The sequence below is a fragment of the Mustela nigripes genome, chromosome 2, assembly GCF_022355385.1.
Source record: "Mustela nigripes isolate SB6536 chromosome 2, MUSNIG.SB6536, whole genome shotgun sequence".
In the NCBI taxonomy this organism is placed as follows: Eukaryota; Metazoa; Chordata; class Mammalia; order Carnivora; family Mustelidae; genus Mustela; species Mustela nigripes.
Window position 1 is genome coordinate 126680976 of NC_081558.1, and position 25435 is coordinate 126706410.

At 34.5% G+C, this 25435-nt stretch overlaps 1 long non-coding RNA gene across 2 annotated transcripts in view; it reads right to left on the minus strand.

Moving 5' to 3' along the window:
- Positions 1-10127: 10127 nt before the first annotated feature.
- Positions 10128-25435, minus strand: part of LOC132010096 (uncharacterized) — a 103466-nt gene continuing 88158 nt past the window's right edge. The window contains exon 3 of one of the 2 annotated variants that reach the window (XR_009402156.1): positions 10128-10196. This is a non-coding gene — a long non-coding RNA (uncharacterized LOC132010096). Of the gene's footprint in view, positions 10197-13723; positions 13812-25435 lie in introns of those variants that run through there. The other variant, XR_009402157.1, reaches the window with a different exon arrangement.

Sequence of the window (25435 nt, forward strand, 5' to 3'; positions counted from 1 at the left end):
GATCCATCTCTGAAAGCAATTAAACAGTGAAAGTTTATATAATTCATTAACTTCAGAAAGATACACCAAGTGGAAGGAAAGGTGGAGAAGGTAAGGAGGGAACTGGGACCATGGGGTTTCTCATATAAAGATGGTAAGGACTCTGGAAAGTCTTTTCTCACTTTCAGATGGAACTGATTCCACAAAAAATTTCCCATTTTGTGATTTCAACTCCAAAATCTAAACAAATATAAACATGGATCAGGGCCAAAAGAAGAATTACTTTAATTCACTCTTCTCAAAAGCATGGCTTCTGCCCTCTGATACCCCAAGTTCAACAGAGTCAGCTTGCACTCTATATATCATACCCTTTTTCATTTTCTCCTTCTCTCTCAACCCTCTCTACTCCTTTGGGCATCCTAAAAGGCAAAAACCTCCTCTGGGTTACTTTTGCTTTTGGATAAACAACCACAGTGTGAGGAAAAGTCAGGCTGAAGCAACATGGGAGAGTCTTAGCCATAGCCGTCATGGAGATGGAATACATGTCAGATTTTCCAGGCTGAAATGAACCTTCTGTAGAACCTACAGTATAATGCTGAATAGAAGTGGCATGAACAGACATCCTTAGCTTCTTCCTGATCTTAGGGGGAAAGCCTTCAGGATTCACTATTAAGTGTAATGTTAGCTGTGTGTGTGTGTGTGTGTGTGTGTGTGTGTGTGTGTGTGTGTGTGTTTTAAAGATTTTATTTTTATTTATTTGACAGACAGATCACAAGTAGGCAGAGAGGCAGGCAGAGAGAGAGGAGGAAGCAGGCTCCCTGCTGAGCAGAGAGCTTGAGATTTGGGGCTCAATCCCAGGACCCTGGGATCATGACCTGAGCCGAAGGCAGAGGCTTTAACCCACTGAACCACTCAGGTGCCCCAGCTGTGTGTTTTTCACAGGTTCTCTTGATCAGCTTAAGGATGTAGTTTTCTATTTCTAGTTTGTTGAGTTCTTTTATCATAAAAAGATGCTGGATTTTGTCAAGTGTTTTTTTTTTTTTTCCCCCCTGCATCTATTGAGATAATCATGTAGTTTTTGTACTTAATTCTATTGATATGGTATATAGTATTAATTGATTTTCAGATGTTGAGCTAACCTTGTTTTCCTGAGATAAATCTTACTGGATCATGGTATATAATCCTTCTATATGTTGTTGGATTTGGTTTCCTAATATTTTGTTTAGGATTTTTACATCTACATTCATAAAACATGTTTGTCTGTGGTTTCCTTTTATGTGATATGTTTGTCTGGTATTGATATCAGGGTAATTCTGATTTCAGGGAATGAATTGGGAAGTGTTCTCTTCTCTTTTATATTTTTGAAGAGTTTGTAAAAAAAATATGGAATAATTCTAAAATATTTGGTATAATTCACCATTGAAACTATCTGGGCCTAAGATTTTCTTTTTGGGGAGCTTCAAAATTATTAATTTTATCCCTTTATGATAAATCTAACTGGATTTTTTACTTTTTTCAGAATCTAATTCCAGCAGTAATTGTCATTCTAGGAATTTGTTCATTTCATCTAAACTATGTAATTTGTTGTGATTCAGTTGTGTCTAGTATTACCTTCTCATTTCTCTTTTTAAAAAAAAATTTCCTAGGGTCAGCAGTGATGTTTACTCTTTTACTTTCAATCTTAGTCGTTTGAGTCTTCTCTCTTTTTTCCTTTGCCAATCTAGCCAAAAGTTTGTCAACTGTGTTGACCTTTTTTTAAAAACAACTTTTGGTTTTATTAATTTTCTTTGTTTCTCTATCATCTACTTCATTAATTTACAAATCTTTACCTTCCTTCTTTTTTTACACTTCCATGTTCCCTTTCTCCTTATGTTACTTCTTACCAGTATGAGCTTTCTAAGAAACTCTCATATTTGAGTAAAACACACTGCAGAATTAGCGTGTCCTCCAACTTCACACAAAATAAAATTTGATAGACATTTTTGGCTTTGTTTTCTTTATTGCATCTGTATGTTTTGTCACAAGTTAAGATACTATGTAGCTACATTAATAACAGAAATTTAATTTATTTAATTTATATTGCCCACTACCAACTCTCAGGGCAATGGAATAGATAACTTCTGAGAACTCTGGAAAATGAGGGGTCATTCCCACCAGATACAAAATTACAAAGTAGATTGCAGTGATCTTCGATATGTTCTTCTCATTAGCCACTGTCTCTGGGAATGTCTTTTCTAAATGTACTTTAATCATCTATTACCCTAGTGCCTTCTTGATGCCCAGGTCTCCAAATAAGGTTTACTCCTCCAGAAATTGACTAGATATAAACTCCCTATAGTAAGCCTTACTGCTATCAGAGGTCCCTTTTGTTTCAGGGACTGACTGTAACTGTAGTCTTAAGCCACTTGAATTAAGCATGGAAGAACTATAAAGCAAAACTTCTATAATGTAGAATTTGGTAAAACTTAGAATTTTTATTCTCAACTGCAGGACACAGAAGGACATTTAAAAGTAGCACGTGGGACACAAGTAATATTTCCAGTCAAATTTATGATGTTTTTTGTGTAGAGTACCCTTTTATAGTAGCACTTAAACGGGACCTATTCAAATTCGGCTCATGATCATGAAAGAGTAACCATGATTGGGTTTACCTTCTACCATAAACAACTAAAAAACTAGAGTAAAAATACATGAAACAACTGTAGATATTGGACAATAAACAGCACAAGAATGGGAACCCTGAGAGAAGAGGAAAAAAAGTAAGCTAAATTATTGTTTTGGGTTTTGCTGGAGACCATTTCTGGGTTACAGCACAGAAATAGAAACCAAAAGAGAGCTCAATGATCCTGCTAAATTAAAGAGACAAATCAGAGCTCATGATTATCAAGGAAATTAGAATTTGTGGAGTGCTAGAAGGGGCAGACAGAGGTGGGGAAGAGAGTGTTATATAGAGAGAAAAAACAAAAACAAAAATACAAAACACTCCAGAAATCTGTACCCTGATCCTCTTGAATCTTTGACTAAATATTATTGCATATCTAGACAGGGTAAATCTCCATGAGGCCAAGCAAGAACAAAGAAGAATTAAGGAAGTTGTAAGCCAAACAATTTCCAAAGCATACAGAGGGCCAGGAATCAGTTCTTAGCAGCCAGAGTGGGGAGATATTGTTTAACATATTGTAGCTTCAGTAAAGATCCCCAAAGGACCATGACTCAATAGTAGAACCAATTTAACCTCAGAGTAAAGTTTATTCTAGATTTACCCTAACATTCAAAACAGCATTTGACAGATCAAACTGATCTGCGAGTAACTTAGTTTGGCTTCTCCTTTTTAAAGGAGAACAAAAGCTAGCATTCAACAATGTAAAATGAATAATGTCCAAAATCCCATAAAAGGTTAATAAACATGTGAAAGTATAATCAAATATAACCCATATTCAGGAGAAAATTCATTTAATAAAAACAGAAATAATAGAGAGGATGGTATCAGCAGATAAGGACATTAAAATAGCACTATAAATAAATTTAATATGCCTCATGATTTAAAGAAAAATATGCATTTAATGAGAAGAACAATAGAAGGCATTAAAAAAAAACTACCAAAGGGATCTTCTAGAGCAGAGGGATATAAAATCTGAAATAGAAAGTTCACTAACTGGTATTATCAGCAGATTACATAATTAGAAAATTATTGAACTAAAAACTTGGCAGTATAAATTATCCAAAATGAAGAGCAGACAGAAAAAAAAGGACTAAGCAATTTATGTAAAGAAGTCTGGTGACCAGTTGAGCAATATTAAGCAGAGGATAGCAGGATAGAGGATAGAGGATAATTCGAATTTTGGAAAGAGATTCTCTAGTCAAAGGATTAGGAAAATGACAGTTTAACAAGACAGAAAACTTTCAGAAAATGATTGTCCTACTATAGCCAGACACCACAGAAAAAAAAAATCTGCACCTATAACACCACTGACTGAAGGGAGATCCTAGACTTTCCCCCTCAACAGGCTGTAATTGGGTATTTCTTTTCCCCTTCTCACTGGGGTGACAGCAGAGGAGGCAAATCAGAGAGTCAAGATTTCCGCCACAATCTGATAATGAGGCCACCCTATCATGATGTCTATGAAAGCCGTGTGAGAAGAGTAAAAAGGCACACCTACACCTCCTGGCCAAGTGGTACCAGTAGAGAGCTAGAATTGGATCCTGCACAGAAGTAAGGAGGCATACACTTCCTACTTGTGAGTCATTAGAAGTCAGGTGGTGGTACACTTGGACTTCTACTCACAGTGGTTTTCCTCCACCCTCTTTCCCCTTCCAGAGTAGTGTCAAAGGAAAGCATCTAAATATAAGGTTTATATAAGATCCAGAGTCTAGTAACATAATATTCAAGATTTCCAAGCTTCAGTAGAAAATTACTCATTATACCAAGAACTAGGAAGATCTCAAAAAGATTGAAAAAATGAATCAAGAAATGCCAACACCAAGATTTTAGAGATGTTAGAATTATCTAAGATTTTAAACAAGCCAACTAAAATTATTTTAATGAACAATTACATACATGCTTGAAACAAATGAAATAATAGAGTCTCAGCAAAGAAATTGAAAATTTGAAGGATAACCTAATAGAAATTTGAGAACTGAAGAAGACAACAACTGAAAACCTCAATAGAGGGGCACCTGGGTGGCTCAGTGGGTTAAGCGTCTGCCTTCAGCTCAGGTCATGATCTTGGGGTCCTGGGATCAAACCCTGTGTAAGGCTGCCTGCTTAGCAGGGAGTCTGCTTCTCTGCCTCCTTCTGCTCCTACCCTCAACTCATGCTATCTCTCTCAAATAAACAAATAAAATCTTAAAAAAAAAAGAAGAAGAAGAGGGGCACCTGGGTGGCTCAGTGGGTTAAGCCTCTGCCTTCGGCTTAGGTCATGATCTCAGGGTCCTAGGATTGAGCCCCATATTGGGCTCTCTGCTTGGCAGAGTCTGCTTCCCACTCACTCTGCCTGCCTCTCTGCCTACTTGTGATCTCTCTCTCTCTGTCAAATAAATAAATAAAATCTTTAAAAAAGAGAGAGAGAGAAAGAAAATCTCAATAGATAGGCTAAATATTAGAATGAAGAAGACAGAGAAAAGAATCAATGAATTGGAAGATAGAGCAATAGAAATTACCCAACTGAACAACAAACAATAGACTAGAAAAAAAAATTTTTTTAAAGAGAAAAGAAAGAAACAAAAAGAATGGAGCCTTACAGACCTACAGAAATATAACAAGTGTAAAATATTGTGACAGTGTTAATATCTTAGAGGCTAAAAGAAATAAGGTGGTGCTGAACATGTGTTCAAAGAGATAAAGCTGAAAATTTCCCAAATCTGGCAAAAGATATAAATCTATAGATCAAAGGAACTAAGTAGAGCCCAATCAAATTAAACTCAAAGAAGTTCACACCAAGACACATTCTAGTCAAACTTCTGAAAAGTAAAGGTAAAAGAAAAATCTTTAATGCAGTGAGAGAGAAATAACACTTTATTTGTTAAGAAAAATGTAAAGTAATAGATATTTCATCCGAGATCAGGACGGCTAGGAGAAAGTGAAAACATTTTTCATCTAATGAAAGAAAACAACCCAGAATCTTATATGCAGCAAAATTACTCTTTAGAAATGAAGAGGAGACTGAGACATTCTCAGATAAAGAAAAATTAAGGGAATTTATTACTCTAAATTAACATCTAAAGGAAATTTTCTAAATAGAAATGATTAAAAAGAAACCAATTATATAATATCAGGGAGAAAGAGAGCAAAAGTAAGAAAAAAATCCAATAAACTTTCCCTCCCCTCTTGAATCTTCTAAATAACACGAAATGGCTGAAGCAAAAATTATAATATTGTCTAATGTGGTTCTAGGAGAACACAGAAACAATATTTGAACAATTATATATAAGTGGAGAAAAGTAAAGAGAAAGGATTTTTACTCCACTTGAACTGATAAAATTATGGCATCAGTAGGTTAAGTTAGTTATACAGAATGTAATACCTGAGGGAACCAGTAAACCTGTGAAAAGTTATGTAAAGAGATTCCCTCAAAACTTCTATGAATAAAACAAAATGGAATTCTAATAAATGTTAAAGTAACCATAGGAAAACAATATAGAAAAATTTTAAAAACCCCAAAACAATAAACATAAAAAAGAAATAGTAGATAAACAATAACAATAATTACATAAATGTAAATGGCCTTCTATGCCAAATAAAAGGTCCAGATTTGAATAATGGGTTAAAAAAATGAACCAGCTGTATAATGTCTACATGAAACTCACTTCCAATATAATGATATAGACAGATCTAAAGTAAAATAATGGAAAATATATATAGCATGCAAAAACTGATCAAAAGAAAGTAGGAGTGGCATATTAATGTCAAATAAAGCCTACCTCAATGCAAAGAAAATTTCCGGAAATGGAAGGGACAATATGTAATAATAAAAGGGTCAATCCACCAAGAAGACATAATACTAGGTACATATGCATCAAACAACAGAATTATAAAATATATCAAGCAAAATCTGATGGACATAAAGGAGAAAGAGACAAATGCACAGTTATAGTTGGAAATGTCACCACACTTTCACCAATTAATAATGGAACAACTAGACAGAAAACCATCAAAGATAGAAGTCAAGGACAGCATCAACCCACAAGATCTAGTTGACACTCTACTCAACAACAGCAGAATACTCATTCTTTTTGAGTGCCCAAAAAACATATATCAGCATCGATTACATCTTAAGCTATAAAACAAACCTCAAAAATTTTCTAGATTGAAATTAAATATAATGTATTCTCTGACCACAAAACAATCAACTAACAAATTGATAACAGAGATTATAGGAAAATCTCTAAACACATGGAAACTAAACAAGTCATTTCTTCTATGTAATCTATGGGTCAAAGAGAAAGTCCCAAGGAAAAACAAAAAAGCATCAGACTGAATAAGAATGAAAATTCAGCATGAAAATTTGTAACAGGGGCATCTGGATGGCTGTCAGTTAAGCATCTGACTTTTGCTCTGGTCATGATCTCAGAGTTCTGAGATCAAGCTTGGCATCAGACTCTCTGCTCAGTGAGGAGTCTGTTTTTCTCTCTCCCTCTGCCCTCCTCCCCAACCCTGTTTGTGCTCTCTCTTACATGTACTCTCTCTCTGTCAAATAAATAAACAAAATATTTTTTTAAAATTCGGGGACAAACCTATAACAGTGCTAAGAGACAGATTCATAGTACAAAATATATCAGAAGAAGTTAAAAGCTCCCACCCCAAGAATTTAGAATAAGAGCAAAATAAACCCAAAGTAAGTAGAATGAAGAAAATAATGACAGAAAGCAATGAAATTGAAAACAGAAAAAAATAGAAAATATCATTGAAACAAAAAGCTGGTTTAAATCCCATATCTTACACAAAAATTAACTAAAACTGGATCACAGATGTAAATATAAAACATAATACTATCTTTAAAACACTTTTAGAAAATATAATCTTAATTAATAACCTCTAAAAACTGGAATCAATCCAGATGGAAATGTTTAAGGATATAGATTCATATATAAGATATAGTTCATAGAATACTATGAACTACTGTTACATGCAATAACTTGGATGAATCTTCAGAGAAATATGTTGAATGAAGAAAGCAAATCCATAATGATTATATACTCTTCGATTTTTTTCTCTAACATTCTTGAAATGTCAACATGATAAAATGGAGAACATACTAGTAGTTGCCTGCAGTTAAGAAGAGGACAGGTGAGGAAGGAAAATGTGGCTAATAATAGGCAACATGAGGGATCCTTGAAGTGATGAAAATGTTCTGTGTCTTGACTGTATCAATACCAATATCTTTGTTGTGATAATGTGTTATAATTTTTTAAATGTCATCATTGTAGGAAACTAGACACAGCTACATGATATCTCTCCATATGATCTTTTAAAATTTTATGTGAATCTCAAATTATCTCAAAAGAAAAAAGGACCAAAGGTAATAAACAAACAACCCTGCCCAAAACAAATCTGTTAAATGAATGAATATTTTGGCTGAACTTCAATCTAAATCACCTCTTATAAAAAACAAGACTAGAGAATTGACTTTACACATATAACTTTCATTCAATAAACATTGTTTAGGAAAAAAGAGAGAGAGAGACACCCAAGAGCCTTGATTGTTGAAGGCTTTGACCCCATCAGGCACCAAGTCTAAATGAGGACTGATAGAGTCACCAGTATAAAGCTGTCATGTCAAAATGATTTTTGGGTGTGGACTCTCTCCACTCTGGAGGGTATGTAGGTGGTTTGGAATGAGCTGAGCTCCAAAGGGCTGGAAGGCCTGGTTGCCCAGGGCCTGGAACAGAGCATCTGTTGGGAGGAGAGGCCAGTCACTCACTCTCTCTCTCTCTCACACACACAGACACACACACACTTTAGTGAAAGAAAGCAAAGCCATATGAAAACAAAATGAACAGTTTCAGTGACCAGTGGAAAAAATACTGAAAAGAACATCTCATATAACTGGAATCTCAGAATAAAAGAAAGAATAAAAAAAATTTGAAAAAATAGTGACTAAACATTTTTGAAATTATATGTAAACTCGACCCATATATCCAGGAGTCTCAATGAACCCAAGCAGGATAAACACAAAGAAAACTGAACCATAATACATTATGATCAAATTGATGCAAATCAATGATAAAGAGAAAATTTTGAGGGGCACCTGAGTGGCTCAGTGGGTTAAAGCCTCTGCCTTCAGCTTAGGTCATGATCCCAGAGTCCTGGGATCGAGCCCCGCATCGGGCTCTCTGCTCGGCAGGGAGCCTGCTTCCTCCTCTCTCTCTGCCTGCCTCTCTGCCTACTTGTGATCTCTGTCAAATAAATAAATAAAATCTTTAAAAAAAGAAAAAAGAGAGAGAAAATTTTGAGAGTCCAAGGACAAAACTATATTACCAAAAGAAGGAAAGATAAAAAATAGCTCCATATATCTTGTTGGAAACCATGGAAGACAGAAGACAGTGGAACATTTTAAAAAGCTAAGGGAAAATAAAAACAAACAAATAAACAAAAAATAGAAGTACATAGCCAAAGTGGATATGACATAAATGGAGAAAGCATAAAGACATTTTCAGAAAAAAAGGAGTAAGCTAAAAGTACTTATCACTACAGATCAAAATTCAAGAAATGTTGAAAGAAGTCATTCAGCAAATGGACAGCAAATGGAAATGTGAACCTACACAATTGAATAAGGAAAGCAAGGCATTGTACACGTGTGGACAAAAAAAAAGATCGTTTTTGTCATTTAAAAATATATCTAGGGACGCCTGGGTGGCTCAGTTGGTGAAGCAGCTGCCTTCGGCTCAGGTCACAATCCCAGGGTCCTGGGATTAAGTCCCGCATCAGGCTCCTTGCTTGGCAGGGAGCCTGCTTCTCTCTCCGCCTCTGCCTGCCATTCTGCCCGTTTGTGCACTCTCTGTCTCTCTCTCTCTCTGAAAAATAAATAAAATCTTTAAAAAAAAAAATATATATATATATATATAATATATATCTGTATAGGTTAAAGCAAACAACATAGTAGCAATGTAGCTGTATTTTTTATATATGACAATTCTACTAAGCAGTGAAACATTAGGAAATGCAAGCATATTGTTGTAAGGTTCTAACATTATACATCAAGCAGTAAGTAGTATTTTCAAGGCAGACTTGATAAGTTAATAATAAATACTATAAATCCTAGAATAATAATATTTTTAAGGAGGTATAACTAATAAAGCAATATCAGAGATAAAATGAGATGTAAAAATCTTTAATTAAGCAAGAAGTTAGAAAAGAGGAAAAGGGAATAAAGAATAAGTGAGACAAATAGAAAACAAATAGCATTCTCACAGATTCAAATCCATATTGAAAATTACACTGGGCGTGGTGCATAAACAATGAATCTTGGAACACTGAAAAAAAAGAAAATTACAAAAAAGAAAATTACAATAAATATAATTTCTCTAAATATTCATGTAAGAAAATAAGGATTGGCTGGGTGGCTCAGTCAGTTAAATATCCAACTCTTAATTTTAGCTCAGGTGATGATCTCAGGATCATGAGACTAAGCCTTGCCTTGGGTTCCACACTTGGCGTAGAGTCTACTTGAGGTTCTCTCTCTCCTTTTCCTTCTGCTCCTCCCCTGCTCTCCTTCTTTCTAAAATAAATAAATAAATAAAATCTTCAACAATAACAACAACAAAAAAATTGGGCTTTTCAGACTCGGGAAAAAGGAAGACACAACTATGTGCTATCTACAATAAACACATTAACTATAAAGAGTAAGATATATATTTTAAAGGGGCAAAAATATATACTATGATAATATTAACCAAAAAACTTTAGTGGCTGCATTAGTTTTGCACAAAGTGATTGCAGACAAAGTAGATTAGTATGACAAGAGACATTTCATTCTAATCAGATAATCAATTTTTCAAGAAAACACAAAGTCATTTTAAATGTGTATGTAACTAATAACAGAGCTTCAAAATACATGAAGCATAAATTGATATAACTGAAAGGAGTAGATACACCCATACATATAGTTGGAGATTTTAATATTCCTTTACCAATAATAGACAGGCTAGGTAAAAGAATAGTAATAGGCCTGAGGCATGACTTAACAACTGCCAAATAACTTAAATTGACATTTATAACAATTTCAGTCAATCATTGCCAAATATACATTTTTTGAGTATAAAGAGAACATTTAACAAAACAAAATATTCTGAGCCAAAACCAAGTTTCAGCAAATATAAAATGACTGCAGATATACAAAGTATATTTTCTTTATCAAAATGGACTTAAATTAGAATACAAAATAACATTTGGAATTTACTCAAATGTACAGAAATTTAATAATGCAATTTTATTATCCATAACTCAAAGGAATTAGAAAATATTTTTAAGTGACTATAAACATTATCAACGTGTAGGGGAAAACTAAAGCACTGTGTAAAGGAACATATAGCTTTCAGTACTCATATGGGAAAAGAAGTAGATCTAAAAGTTTGGGAACTAAAAAAGGAAGAGCAAGTTAAACTAAAATAATTAGAGGAAAAAATAATAAAGTAAAACCAGTGAAATAAACAATAAACAATAGAGAGAATCAATAAAAGGAAAAGTTGGATTTTAAAAGTCAAAGAACTTGACAAACCTCTAAATTAAGCAAGAATAAAAGATATAACACAAATTAATAAGGGGATATTATGATTAATTTTTCCAAATATATTTGACAGTTTATATGAAACAGGCAAACACCTTGAATAGCACATTGCAGTATGTCAAAACTGACTCAAGAAGTGATGGAAGGCTTGAATAGCCTTATGGCAATATTGAAAATTATATTAATAAATAAAAATTTTTCCTCAGGGGCGCCTAGGTGGCTCAGTGGATTAAAGCCTCTGCCTTCGGCTCCGGTCATGATCCCAGGGTCCTGGGATTGAGCCCCACATGAGGCTCAGTGGGGAGCCTGCCTCCCCTGCCCACCCCACCTACCTCTCTGCCTACTTGTGATCTCTGTCTGTCAAATAAATACATAAAATTTTAAAAAATAAATAAATAAAAATTAAAATTTTTTTTTTTCTCAAAGAAAATTCTAGCCAAAGAGCTTCACTGGTGAATCATCCTAAATGTTTAAATAAGAAATTATAGTAATTCTATACAAACTCTTGAAGAAAGTAGACAGGAAAGAATGTTTCTGAACTCACTTTACTAAGCCAGAATTACTCTGTACTAGACAAACACCACAAAAAATAAAACTATAGAAAAATAACTTTAATTTAAGATAGATTCAGAAATTCTACATATTGTCTTGACTAACAGTTCTGCGTTTTAACAAGACAGCAGAACACCTAGAATTCCATGTGTGGAAATATAAAGTTGCATAACCCTGGAAGATAATTTGCCAACATTTTATAGTATTAAATATTCACTTACTTTATGGCCCAACAATTCTAGTCCTAGGTATTTACTTTGTAATAAACTACTCTGCAGTAATAAAAGTGAATGTGCTGCTAATATACACAAAAACATAGATGAATTTCAAAATCATTAGGCTAAGCTTTTAAAGAATACAAAGATAACTACATGCTGAATTATTCATTTTATACAACACTCTAGAAAACACAAATCTAAACTATGTTGAAAGAAAGCAGATCATTAGTTGCTAAGACTGAAGATAGAGTAAGAGTAAGAGTAGATTAACTAGGAAAAGAAATAAAACTTTTTGGAGAGAGAGAAATAGTCACATCTTTATTGTGGCAGTAGTTAGATGGTGTGTACATTTAAGTGTGTAATATTAAAGTTGTTGCATTTTATTAAATATAAATTGTACCTCTAAAATGTTGAGTTTAAAAAAAGATAAGTAATAACAAAAAAGGACTATTTTTGTTTGGTTGTGGTCTATATTAAAGACAAATAAATTGATAGGAGTACTCCATTCTTTGTATATATCCCAGTGGATTTTCATCCCCATTCATAGGAAATACCAGATCCTATTTATTCATCTATTCTAAGCCGTCCAAACATACTTGCTTAACAAATGAATGTTAACATTTTAAAGAAGAGTGTGAATAAATAACGTGCTTACTTTCTTTCATAAGAAAGCAGTGGTTACAACCTTACTTATATCTTGCTCTCCTTGCCCAGATACTCATTATCTTGACTGCCTGATTGACTAAGACTTTTTCTTTTAATAAGACTCAGTTCTAGGGACCACCTCTTCCATGAAATCTTTACCAGTGATCACAATGACAGTTTCATTATTGAAAAGACAGTTTTTTTTCCAAACAGGGTTCCTTACTGTAGTAGTTTTTGGGGATGATAGATGTTATATGATAAAAGTTTCCAACTCCAAATAAGCTTGTGAATGCTTATTCAGCAAAGCTGTTTTCCGATTGAATTTCTCAGAGCTTTTAATATGCTATAATGGACTAAGGTCATCCAAAAGATGATAGGGTATTTAGGTTTCCTATGTTTGTTTGACCATGACATTCTTTTTATTGTAAATAAATTCAATAACTTAGTGTTTCATAGAGCAAATATGGGAAGTGATGGATGATGCCATACATTCAGTTCTTATAATAACTTTTATTAACTTTAAGAGATGCAACATGGGGGCTTAAGTGGGTACGAGAAGAATAAATGAAAGAAGATGGGATTGGGAGGGAGACAAACCATAAGTGACTCTTAATCTCACAAAACAAACTGAGGGTTGCTGGGGGGAGGGGGTTTGGGAGAAGGGGGTGGTATTATGGACATTGATGAGGGTATTTGTTTTGGTGAGTGCTGTGAAGTGTGTAAACCTGGTGATTCACAGACCTGTACCCCTGGGGATAAAAATATATGTTTATAAAAAATAAAAAATTATATTAAAAAAAAAAGAAAAAAAAAATAATTGTACTATGGGAATTTCCGAAGAGGTAGAGAATTGGACATAAAATATCTTTAAAGCAAAAAAAAAAAAAAAAAGAGATCAATAACAGGACACATTTTATTTCTTTGAATAATTTACAATTCCTTGGAAGTAGGGACCTGACTCATATAACTTGATATAACCATCTGTCTATAATCTATATAGAAGCTGCTTCAAAAACTGTAGTTTGATGGAAAGAGAATATAACTATTAAAAATTTGGTTTCAAGTATTGGTCTGTAAGTTGCTAATAAATCACGTTACCTTGAATGACACTCAGTAGATCCATGGTGGTAGATTCTTGATGAATAAGATTGAATAGGACCAAGTTCCTGTCCTCACAGAACATTCCTCATTCCTTCCAGCAGATGAGATAGACAGTTTATGAGTAAGCAAAAAAAAAAAAAAAAAAAATCATCACAGATTACTGTGAGTAATGAGGAAGTAAACAAGATGATGTAAGAGAGAGTAGCTGAAGAGGAGAGCCTGACTGGAAAAGAGAATATGGGGCAGAGGTCTTGAGATATTGAGATAGAAAAGATATAGCCTACTCAAAGAGCAATAAGGAAACTTCTTTGTCTGTATGTGAAAAACACTGTGGTCCATGGTAAGGGTTTGGGAATCTAAGTTCAACAATAAGACACTGAAGATTTTGAGTGGATAAGTGGTAGAGTCAAAAGTAAAATCCCAGGTCTACTGATTCTTGGTTCAATAATTGTTTCCTCTTTATTAAAGATTATTAAAATATGTACATTTTATTAAATAATGCTTCAAAATGGTAGCCCTGAAACCACATAGGATAAAATCTTTCGCTGACTTTGCAATCTTAAATCCCTCAGTATTTTGCATGCTTATACACAGTTAAGGCAATTCAAACTCAAAAGAAATTGCTGTTTCTTTTTCACTTCCTATGTAACTTGGAGAACATAAATAAGAAGGTAATTTAGATGGATGAGTTGGCATGGATTTCACTAAATATGTTAGTTTAGCAGCAGTTTAAAATAATACATGATAATTTATCTTGAACATCTCAAACTCTGGCTGAAAATCATTTTAAGGACTTGATTATTAGTCATAATTTTGGAAGATGCTTAAGTGAAAAAAAATTTTACGTATTCCCAATACAATTTAAAATCTTATTTATGTTTTTAACAAATATGAGATAAAAATATGATTTAAAAATTCAGAACTTTGGCTGATTATATTAACCTCTAGTGAGACTTTGTCATATACTTCTGTTTTCCAAAATATGTATTGAAGAAACTGTCAGAGATATATTCTTGACTTATTTGCTAAATTAAACATATACCTACCTTTGAACTATATGAGCCAATTTACACCTCTGAACTCAAGAAAAACCTCTTTTCAAACCTGCACAAATGTACACTGAGGCAGCTAAATGTTATTTTATTATAACCAGTGGCACAAATTTCCAGCTTAAGCCCAGAATTTTTTCTCCCTTAGAGATTCTATACTATAGTTCTTCAGGTTTTCCAGTGACCAATCTTTTGATGGTTAAAGGCAGATTAAAAATGCCATGGAAGGGGCGCCTGGGCAGCTCAGTAGATTAAGCCTCTGCCTTTGGCTCAGGTCATGATCTCAGGGTCCTGGGATCAAGCCCCGCATCTGGCTCTTGGCACAGTGGGGAGTCTGCTCCCCGCCCCCCGCCTCCCTCTGCCTACTTGTGATCTCTCTCTCTCTCTGTCAAATTAAAAAAAAAAAAAAATGCCATGGAAAATATATGGGTAGTTTTGTTTTTAGCATGACTACCTCTCCAAATAACCATGTAACACTGTCCCAAAATCATTTTCTCAAAAATATATCTTGGTAACCTCCATGTTCTTCTCCATTGGCCCCAGGGTATTTGCTAAAGGTATTCATTAGTCAGAGTCCCTTGATTTTACCTCTACCTAGATTCTCACTTCTTGACTTTTCAAAGTTACTTGAAAGAAAGTGATTCTACTTGGAAGGTTTATATACTCATGTTTAAGAAAGCATTCATGTGTCTGAACAATCACATCCACATGTATGAGGGTTTAGTGATCTTTTACTAGGCAACAAGTTCTGATCCAAGATATATGTCCCTAGAGTGCCTGGGTGTCTCAGTCGTTAAGTGTCTACCTTTGGCTCAGGTCATGATCCCAGAGTCCTGGGATAGAGCCCCACATCCGGCTTCCTGCTCAGAGGGAAAACTGCTTCTCCCTCTCCCACTCACCCTGCTTGTTTTCCCTCTCTCGCTGTGTCTCTTTTTGTCAAATAAATAAATAAAATCTTTAAAAATTAAAAAAAAAGTCCTGAATAAAAAAAATTAGTTGGATATATGGCAATAAAAAAATCCACTCTAAGACCTTATATCTTCCTTAATTGTTGATTTGAAATATAATAGGCTAATAGTTCAGTAATCCTACAATGTAGAAGATGTCTGGGACCTTGACACCTCCCTTCCCTAGACTCATTCCTACTCTCCTTCCAAAATTTAATTTAGGTGTTCTCTCTTAAAAGCTTTTTCTGAACCTCTTTAGGCTAGATTATGTGCTATTCACTGGGGTTCCTGCAATATATTACGCTCATTTTTACCGCTTTGCTGCTACACTCTTTATTTATGCATGTGTATCTCCTCACTAGATCATGAGCTTCTTGATGGCAGGGAACTGTTTCTGTATTGAGTTCTTAATTTCCAACTCCAGTGCCTGGCATATAATAGGAGCTTTAAAAAACACCCCTTGTATCAAAGAAATGAATGACAATGCAACGTCTGAGAGGAAAAGGAGGAAGGTAAGCAGATTTTCCATCTGGTGAAATACCAAATGACTATCTCAAGCCTGAAAGAAATAAATCCTCAAAGCAAAAATTAGATAAAACAATCATGCGTTACATGATCTTTAAAGAGAGAAAGAATATCCCCCCAAACCTTTAGGTTTTCTTTTCAAGTTTTGCTCATTACTAATATTATTCATTTCATATACTCACTCTAACTGCTCAAGTCCCTCAGAGAGTCAAGACTTATTTCTAGCACAGCATTATGGATCCCTTTCATCTAAGTCCTAGATAAAACTCAAGGAATCTATTTAGTTCATGCGGAGAAGTACGACTGCCGTTGGAGTTTCTACATGCTTAATAAACTGCATGTGCACTTGAAAGGCTAATCCAAACCAACTAGAGTTAGGGTCATTATGAGGCTTGCAAGGGCACTCAGACATGAAATGCTCACTAAGAATCTAACTGAGATTCATAATTGACAGCGTCTCGGTTTATGGGACAGTGAGATTGTATTCATCAAAGTACAATATAAGACTTTGTATTGACTGAATGAAGAAACTAGCCACCTCTTCCTATGCTGCCATAGTTTAGTCTAGCTGTCAATTTGACAGTTCCTGGGTTGCAAATTGTGGACGCTATTGCTTAACATTCATGTCTGGTTCACATCCCAGCAGTGGCAGTTCACCATCTACAATCATGTTTCCTAACTGCAGTCCAGCCCAGCTGGAGACCCAATTTCCAGCACAATTGCAGCCAGCTCTGACAAGAGGTCTGGTAGTCAAATGCCACAGTCTCTGAGGTACTTGGAGGCTATCTGTTATGCGAAGTATTAATAGATGCCACAAGAATACCAATGGAATGAGAAACTAAACATTTTTAAGTTAAGTATATTATTAAAAAAAATTCTATTCCTCAGAATTGCTATAATAATTATTGCCTAGACTATTCATGTTGACATTTAATATGTTAAATTTTAAAAATGGCATAGAGAAAAGATCAAAGAGACATAAATTTACAACCTGTCACTGCCAAGGCCAGTAGTTCTGTGATCTTGGAACAATCACTTGACTTCTAGGAGCCTAAAGTCCCTTATCTGTAAAACAAGCATGAAAACAACTATTTCGTGGGATTGTTGTAAATACTAAGTGAAATAATGTTTATAAAGCAACCAGTTCAGTATCTGGAATATCATAGGCACTCAATAAATGTTGGGCATTTCTAGTATGAATATATTAAAAAGGGGAAATTGAAATGGATAAAAGAATAATAAACTAAACATCAGAAAGAGACATTTTAGAATTTAAGATATTTGAAGTAAAACAATTGTGAGTGGTATGACAAGCAAGAGTATATTCAGGCTTCTGTATAGCTAAGCCTGACTGGAATTTAAAAAATGAGAAAATCTTTATGTAGGGACTTAAAGTATTATCCAGACAAATACTAAAGTCAGCAAAGATTTACCACGTTCCTACCATGTTTAAGATATTGGGACAGAGAAATAAATATACCCACTGCCCTCAAGGGTCTTACTCCCGTGGGGAGATGAACAAGTAGGTACATGTGGGAAAAGATGTAGAAAGAGAAGATCACATATTAGAAAAAAATCAGAACTAGGAAAGAATGGAGTCTCAAAATCCAAGAAAGGGACTTTCCAAAAGAGAGTCAAAGTCAAGGGAAAATTAGGTCAAATACTGAAGAGTTTGAGGGTCAATATAAAGGGCTGGCTTTTTTTTTTTTTTTTTTTTTTTTTTTTAGTGCTTCCTTTGTGCTAAGCATAGTTTGAGATACTTCTCTCATATTTAACACATCATTTGAGTAATATAAGGAAAAGTACTGGTGATAGCAAGGAACAAAGAGTTGAATTTGGAAAAGATCACTAAGCTACATTTGGAAATCTTTAAATATGATAATTATGGATAAATGGTTATTGAAATTATACATGTTTATTATATAGTGTTTAGTATGTTCCAGGCACTGTTGTAAGCACTTCATATGCATTTATGCATTTAATTTCCACAACAACTTAATGAGGTAGGTAAAATTAAAACATCCATTTTATAGATAAGGAAACTGAGGCAGGAAATGTATTTAAAGGCCCAAAGCTAAAAAGTGACAGAACTGGGATTTGTGGAAAAAGACTGCTTCAAACCTGGGAGGCTAGATTCAGAACCTGTTTCTTAACTCCTTCACTATACTGAAGTAAAAGAGGTTTGGACTCTTTCATGATAACTGTAGAGATGGGATGCTTACAAAGATAGGTTATTAAGAGTGACACACCCAGACGTGAGTGCTTCAGAAGGTAAGTGATAAAGACATAACCGGAGTCAAACAGCAATGACTACAGAGAATACAGAGAACAGAAGAGCTAAAGTGGAAATGGGACTTTTGTTCCTGGAACACTGGGGAAATGCATTGAGGAGAATTCTGAGGATGTACAGGAATTGAGGTCTAAGTCTCAGTAAGCAAACACTAAGTGGCCAGCCAGCAAGGAGAGGTCTGGGAAGCTTGCCCTGGATGGAGGATATGTAGTGTGGGGTGCAGGATGTGGTGCCATCGATAACTCTGAATTCCAGTCCTCACAATGTCAAGAAATAGCTTTGTAACCCTGCTGCTGAAAATGTATCCATCTCTGCTTTAGGGTTCTAGCAATTTTTATTGTGAGTCAGGCAACTGATTAAGCTCTTTCCATGAATAATTTATTTAATCTTTATTCACAACCTTATGACATATGTATGATTATTATGTCCAAATCATAGATGAGGAATACCTGTGAGTTTAATAACTGTTCATCATCACAGAAAATGAGGAAGCCGGGACTCCCACCCAAACCTATTTGACCCCATCGTCCTTTATACTACTGGGTTGTATTGCTTCTGGGTTACATATGAGAAAAAATAGGTTTGAGAATTTTGAACTCAATCCACAATTGTGGTGCATAGATACAGGCAGGCAGGAGATGTAGAACAATAGCAGCAGCAATGTTGAGGACCTGTTATTTAAAACTGAGCAGTGTGTAGCCACCAATGCCAATGACTCAGTGCAGCGCTAGCTAGGGAAAATTCATTCCCAGTGTTGCAAGCAGCTTTTTAAAACAAGGGCACTTATTGGGTGGATCGTGGAGGAAAGTGATGTGCAGGAGTAATTTGGAGAATTCAAGAACATTAGATCATTTCAAAAGTGAGAAAAACAATGACCATGGATCTTCATTGCTTGGCACTTCCTAAATGTGGAAATGGTTTCACAAGAGCTTTCCTTTTAATGGTGCAGGGAGAATGTTGGTGTACTGGTTTACCACTAAGGATACTAGGGAAGTTAAATTTTCAAGTATGTTAGATGCTAGAACTTTTATTCTAATTTTTGGTTGGGGAAATGTTAAAATACAAAAAAACTCAAATTGTTTCCAAAGTGCTACTGTAGCTTCATATAATTCAATAATTATATGAAAATATGGAAATTCAACAATTTCCATGTATAAAGGTGTTTCCAGACATACCACTATTGAAAACAGGCACACTTAGAAATTCTATTTAAGCAATGGTAGCTATAATTCCTTAAAGTATTTGCAAAAGGTAAATAAGTTAAATAAAGACCATTTTGACTTTAATCTCCCAATATGTCATTTATTCAGCTTCTAGATGTAATTATCAAAGATTCAAGCCAACAGTTCCGTAAGTCAAATATCACAAAAATAGGAAACACAAGACACTTTCCAGATTTGGCCTAATCAGTCATCAAGCCATTACTCAGTGGTCATTTTATATGCAAGACAGTTGCATCTTAAAAATTTTGTCAAATCTGGGGTGGCTGGGTGGTTCAGTGGGTTAAGCCTCTGTCTTCGGCTCGGGTCATGATCTCAGAGTCCTGGGATTGAGCCCCGCATTGGGCTCTCTGCTCGGCAAGGAGCCTGCTTCCCTTCCTCTCTCTCTGCCTGCCTCTCTGCCTACTTGTGATCTCTGTCAAGTAAATAAATAAAATCTTTTTTAAAAAATTGTCAAATCTGAATTCATATAAAGCATCTTTTACACTTCTAAAATATTTCATAACATTAAGGTAAGAACAGGATTGTTAGGCTTGTTTCCCACAAGATACACAGTGGTGCTATGATTTGCTAGAAATCAAAAGAGTTTGAATTTAGTATTCTATTGCTTCCAGTTTTTTGTTTAAGCTTGCATAAAAATTTGATGCCATGAACTGTACAAATAACTCTTAGATCATATCAATTTAATCAGTGAAATTTATCTTATGGAAATGATCATGTATGGGAGTAAACATTTATCTCTAGGAATATTTATTTTAATTTTCTTCAAAATAGTTGAAAAGTGAAAATCTACATGTCCAACATTAGCAAATTGTAATAGTGCAATTATAAAGAAACAATGGTATGCTATGCATTATAGAGTCAGCTTGAAAAATCTTGGGTTCCTGTTTCTGCTATTTTCATGCTATGAAATCCTGGACTAATTATCCAACCTGTACTAAGCTCCATTTCCTCTTTTATAAAATAAGGATGGCAACAGTGTCTACTTTATATGGTTGCTGTGAACTTAAATGAGACAATGCACATAAATTTATTTTCCAAAAGTAACTAACACAAAGGATATTCTAAATAAATATAAGCTGTTACTATAGTACAGTCATTAAAAAATCATATATAGATTGGGAGGGAGACAAACCATAAGTGACTCTTAATCTCACAAAACAAACTGAGGGTTGCTGGGGGGAGGGGGTTTGGGAAAAGGGGGTGGGATTATGGACATTGGGGAGGGTATGTGCTTTGGTGAGTGCTGTGAAGTGTGTAAACCTGGTGATTCACAGACCTGTACCCCTGGGGATAAAAATATATGTTTATAAAAAATAAAAAATTAATAAAAAAAAGAATGTAAAAAAATCATATATAGAAAATTGAATTATGATGTTATATAATGCTTTAGAATATTTTAATAAAGCAAATTGTATAATAACAGGTATAATCCTAGTTTCTAAAAATATTTTGTAAAAGTGTGTTTATTATGCAAATAAAATACTTGAAAAGATTTACAAGTATGTAAAAAATTGTTACTTTTCTATGTGATATCGATGGTTTCTGTTGTTTTTCTTCTGTGTTATTTTATTACTCAGTTTTTCCAAATTTTCTTCAATGAATATACACTGCTTTTATGAGAGAAAGCACAAAGCCATGACAATAAAATAAATTGCATGGCATATATTGATCCATGACAAAGTTAAAAGGACCTCAGTAAAAGTTGCTGCTATCAGTATGTCAATAGTTCCTGAGGCAAGAGATGCTAACGACACCAAAAGACCATGGGGAGAGGAGAAGTATGGAGGGATGGAGGGGGACCCAGTGTATCCAATATAAGGTAATAGAATTTGAGGTCGACGACAGGAGGACCAAAAAGTCAATGTCTGCTGAAAACACAAAAGGTGCAATTTCAACATTAAGATCACTACCACTGAAGTACGGAATAATTGTTTCAAATGATCTGGAATAGAGTGGTTTTAACTTGAGTTAAATATGTTAGGCTGTGATTAAATTCATTGGCTTTGTCATGCTTTCTTTGGAATTATTCTTATTTTCAGTTCAGTTTTAGAGATCATTTCAGTGTCGGGACAGGTCCACTACCACAGTGAAAGGCAGGGGATACAACACTGGAACAATGTCTGAGCTGAGACACTGCTGATCCAGGACCTGTTGCTTCCTAAGTCATCTAATTAAGCATTTATATACAAACTTGTGTGGTGGTTATGACCAGTGTCTGTTTCCTCCCCTTGACCCTTAGGTTTTGTTCACTGCTGTACTTCCAGGGCTTATGTCAGTTCCTGGCCCAAAGCAGTCACTCACTGAATAGTCACTGAATGAATGAACAAATAGATGAGTTTCAACAATTTATTTAATCTCTCTTGAGACTCAATTTTTTTCCCATTTATAAATGTGGGATTACTAGTCTTGAATCTTTTAAGGCCATCATAACCCATTTTAAACAAAATCCTATGTAAAATCCTGATCTACTCAATGCTTAAAAAGTGGAGTTTCTCTGTAATAGCAGATGAAAATCCTGGAACAGCTCAACACCCATATCCTCCTCTTCACACACATGTGCACACACATGTACACTTTTGTGTGTGCATACACACACACAGACAGTATCTTCCTTGAGTCACATTTTTCAAAGTCTCCAACTTCTTAAATTCAGGTAAATTTCTGGGAACACTTAATTTGGAAATAACTGAACTAGGTAATCTTTAAGAGTCTAGTTCCAATGCCAACTGCAAGTCTATGATTCTATGGTCTATCAACATATGATAGACTATATGATTTCTATGATTCAAGGTCTCTCAACAAAGGCTGTTCAGCTATGTTTTTACTCTCCAACCTCTCAACAAATCAGCACAAACTTATGTTCTAACTTTTAGAAAACTCGGTCCATTAGCCCATTTCTATTACACTTTGGTTTGCAATGCAAGCATATCATAGAGATATTCTTGAGTTCTTGCCCTATTTAACCCACAATGGGTCTATCATGCAGATATTCCCCCCACCTCCCTGATGCCCTCTTATCTTAAACTCAGCAGTCCGATAACCTCTTTCCTACTAACTTCCTGTTGTCATAGTATTACTATCATTTCCTGACTCGCCAAAAGGAAACCCTGAAATGATCTTGTCCTTATGTTTAATCTCTCATCACATTGCCTAGTTCATTCTTCAACTCAGCTATAATTCCTCCTGTTACTTCATTGCTGAAATTTACCTAACTACACCTGAATTATTACAACAGATTTCTTAATCATTGAAGTAATTTTCCTAAAATGTCAACTTTATTGTATCATTTTCAAGCTAACAACGGATATACTCTTCTTTGTTTTTTTCCTACATTAATTCTAAACTCAACTTGACCTCTAAGACTTCCTAAAATTTGGTTCCTCCACTCTCCTTACCAAAACTTCACACATACAATTACAATTTGATAAAATTATTTTTGTCTATCTATATGCAAAATAAATAAGAATGATAATATCCTGTGTTGGTGGGTGTGAAAGAACTAGGTCTCTTATTTACTGATGAAAATGAATTAAATGGGTTCCCTTTTCTTGAAGACAGAGTAGTAAGTTGTATCAAAAGCCTAAAAAACTGTACATATTTTACACTCTATTTTATATTTAGAAATGTATCCTAAAGAAATAATATAAATGTCCAGAGATTATGTGCCAGGACATTAATTGAAGTTTCCATTTATCAGGAACCAGTCAAATAAACTATGGTAATTGTGATATTGGATATAACAAGAAATATATATTTGGTCTTCAACCTCTGGCTCCTAGAACAGGAAACTTTTAAAATGCTTAGAATTTTCTGAGTAATAGAGATGAGAGAAGCATCTTTTGTTATTCATAATAATTCCCTTTCAATCATACCTGAGTTTATGCTAATGAGGTTACTCTTGGTGAGTCCCTAGATAGCTTCAGGATGGGAGCTGGTTGCCAGAGGAACCAACCATGTGATCAGAGGGTTGGAACTTTCTCTCCCTCAACACCCCACCTCTGTACTCAAGGGAGGGAAGCAGTGAAGAGGAGCTGAAGACTGAGTTAATTAACAATGGCCAAGAATCTAATCCATATTGCTTATATAATAAAATCTCCATAAAGTCCCCTAAAATGATGGCGTTTGGGGAGATTCAGTTGGTGAACACACTGAGCTGTTGGAGGGTGGCATTGTCTGTCATAGAGTACAGGGAAACTTTGTACCCCTTGTCCCCAATACCTTGCCCTAACCATCTCTTCCGTTTGCATATTATGGAGTTATATCCTTTATAATGAATTGGTCATAGTAAGCAAAGTGTCTTCCTCAGTTATAAGAGCAATTCAACCAAATTATTAAACATGGGGAGAGGAATCTAGGAAATTCCAATTTATAATCAGTTGGCCAGAAGTACAGGAAGCCTGGGACTTGCAGTTGGCTTTGGAACTAGAGGCCGTCTTTTGGGACTGGGTCCTTAAATCCGTGGGGTATCTGCTAATGCCAGATAGTTAATGTTATGATTGAGTTGACTTGTGGGACACCCAATTGATGTCTCAAGAGAATTTGAGAATTACTTGGTGTAGAAAACCCACATATTTAGTGTTAGAAGTGTTGTGAGTATAAATAGCTCATAGCCATCCACACAGTGGAACACTAAATATACACAAAATATTGGGACAAACCCATAATTTTATCCTCCAGAAATACAGCTTTCATATCTTTAAAGTTTATTATTAAAACTTTCCATATTTTAAAATTCTTATTTTGGTGAATATGAAATATTTCAGAGTAAAATTCTATTTGGAGGCAAAACATAAAGGAAAATACATTCCATAAAAGAAAATACTTCAAAATGGCAAGAACTTCCATAAGCTGTATAAAAAAATGATAAATTGGAAAAATATTGGAATATATATTAACTTTTAAGGGGTTTATTAATATCCACAATATATAATAAGCTCCTATACATCAACAAAAAGATATATACCCATAGAAAAATGGCAAAATGGCATAAAGAAGCAATATAGCATAGAATATATTCAAAAGACCAAAGAGTATATACAAATTTCAGCCTCCTGTATAAAAAATTAACAAGTAAACAGGAACAATAATCAGATACTGCTGGACACATCAAATGGTGAGACTGAGAATAAACGGTACTCTGATAGTCCTAGTAGAATGAAATATGGCTTCATGACTCTAGTTTGACTACATATCACTGTCCTATAATTGCATAATTACATTTTCAAGAATTTAGCCTAAGAAAATAATTGAAGATGCTTGTAAAAACAAAAGATTGTTCACTACAGCATTATTTTGGGGAAAAAAAAAGAGTAAAAAATCTTGTTATTTGATAGCAGGAAAATGAGTAAGGATATTTTGCTATAATCACTGAATGGGACATTATGCAGCTATTAGAAATTATGCAGTAGATTTAACTGACACAGAACAAATAGGTTTCATAAGATAGTAAGTTATTCAAATAGGGAAAAAAGAAATAGGTTAGGTGACAAAGCCATACAATCAATATGATACCACAATTGATAAAAGCAAAACAAAACCAAAAGAGTACATATATTTTCTGGAAGAACCCATAATATAATAAGAGTGAAACCACTCTGGAAAACAGTACAGAAGTTCCACAAGACATTAAAAATAGCTACCCTATACCACTGTGCTACTAGGTATTTACCCCCAAAATGCAG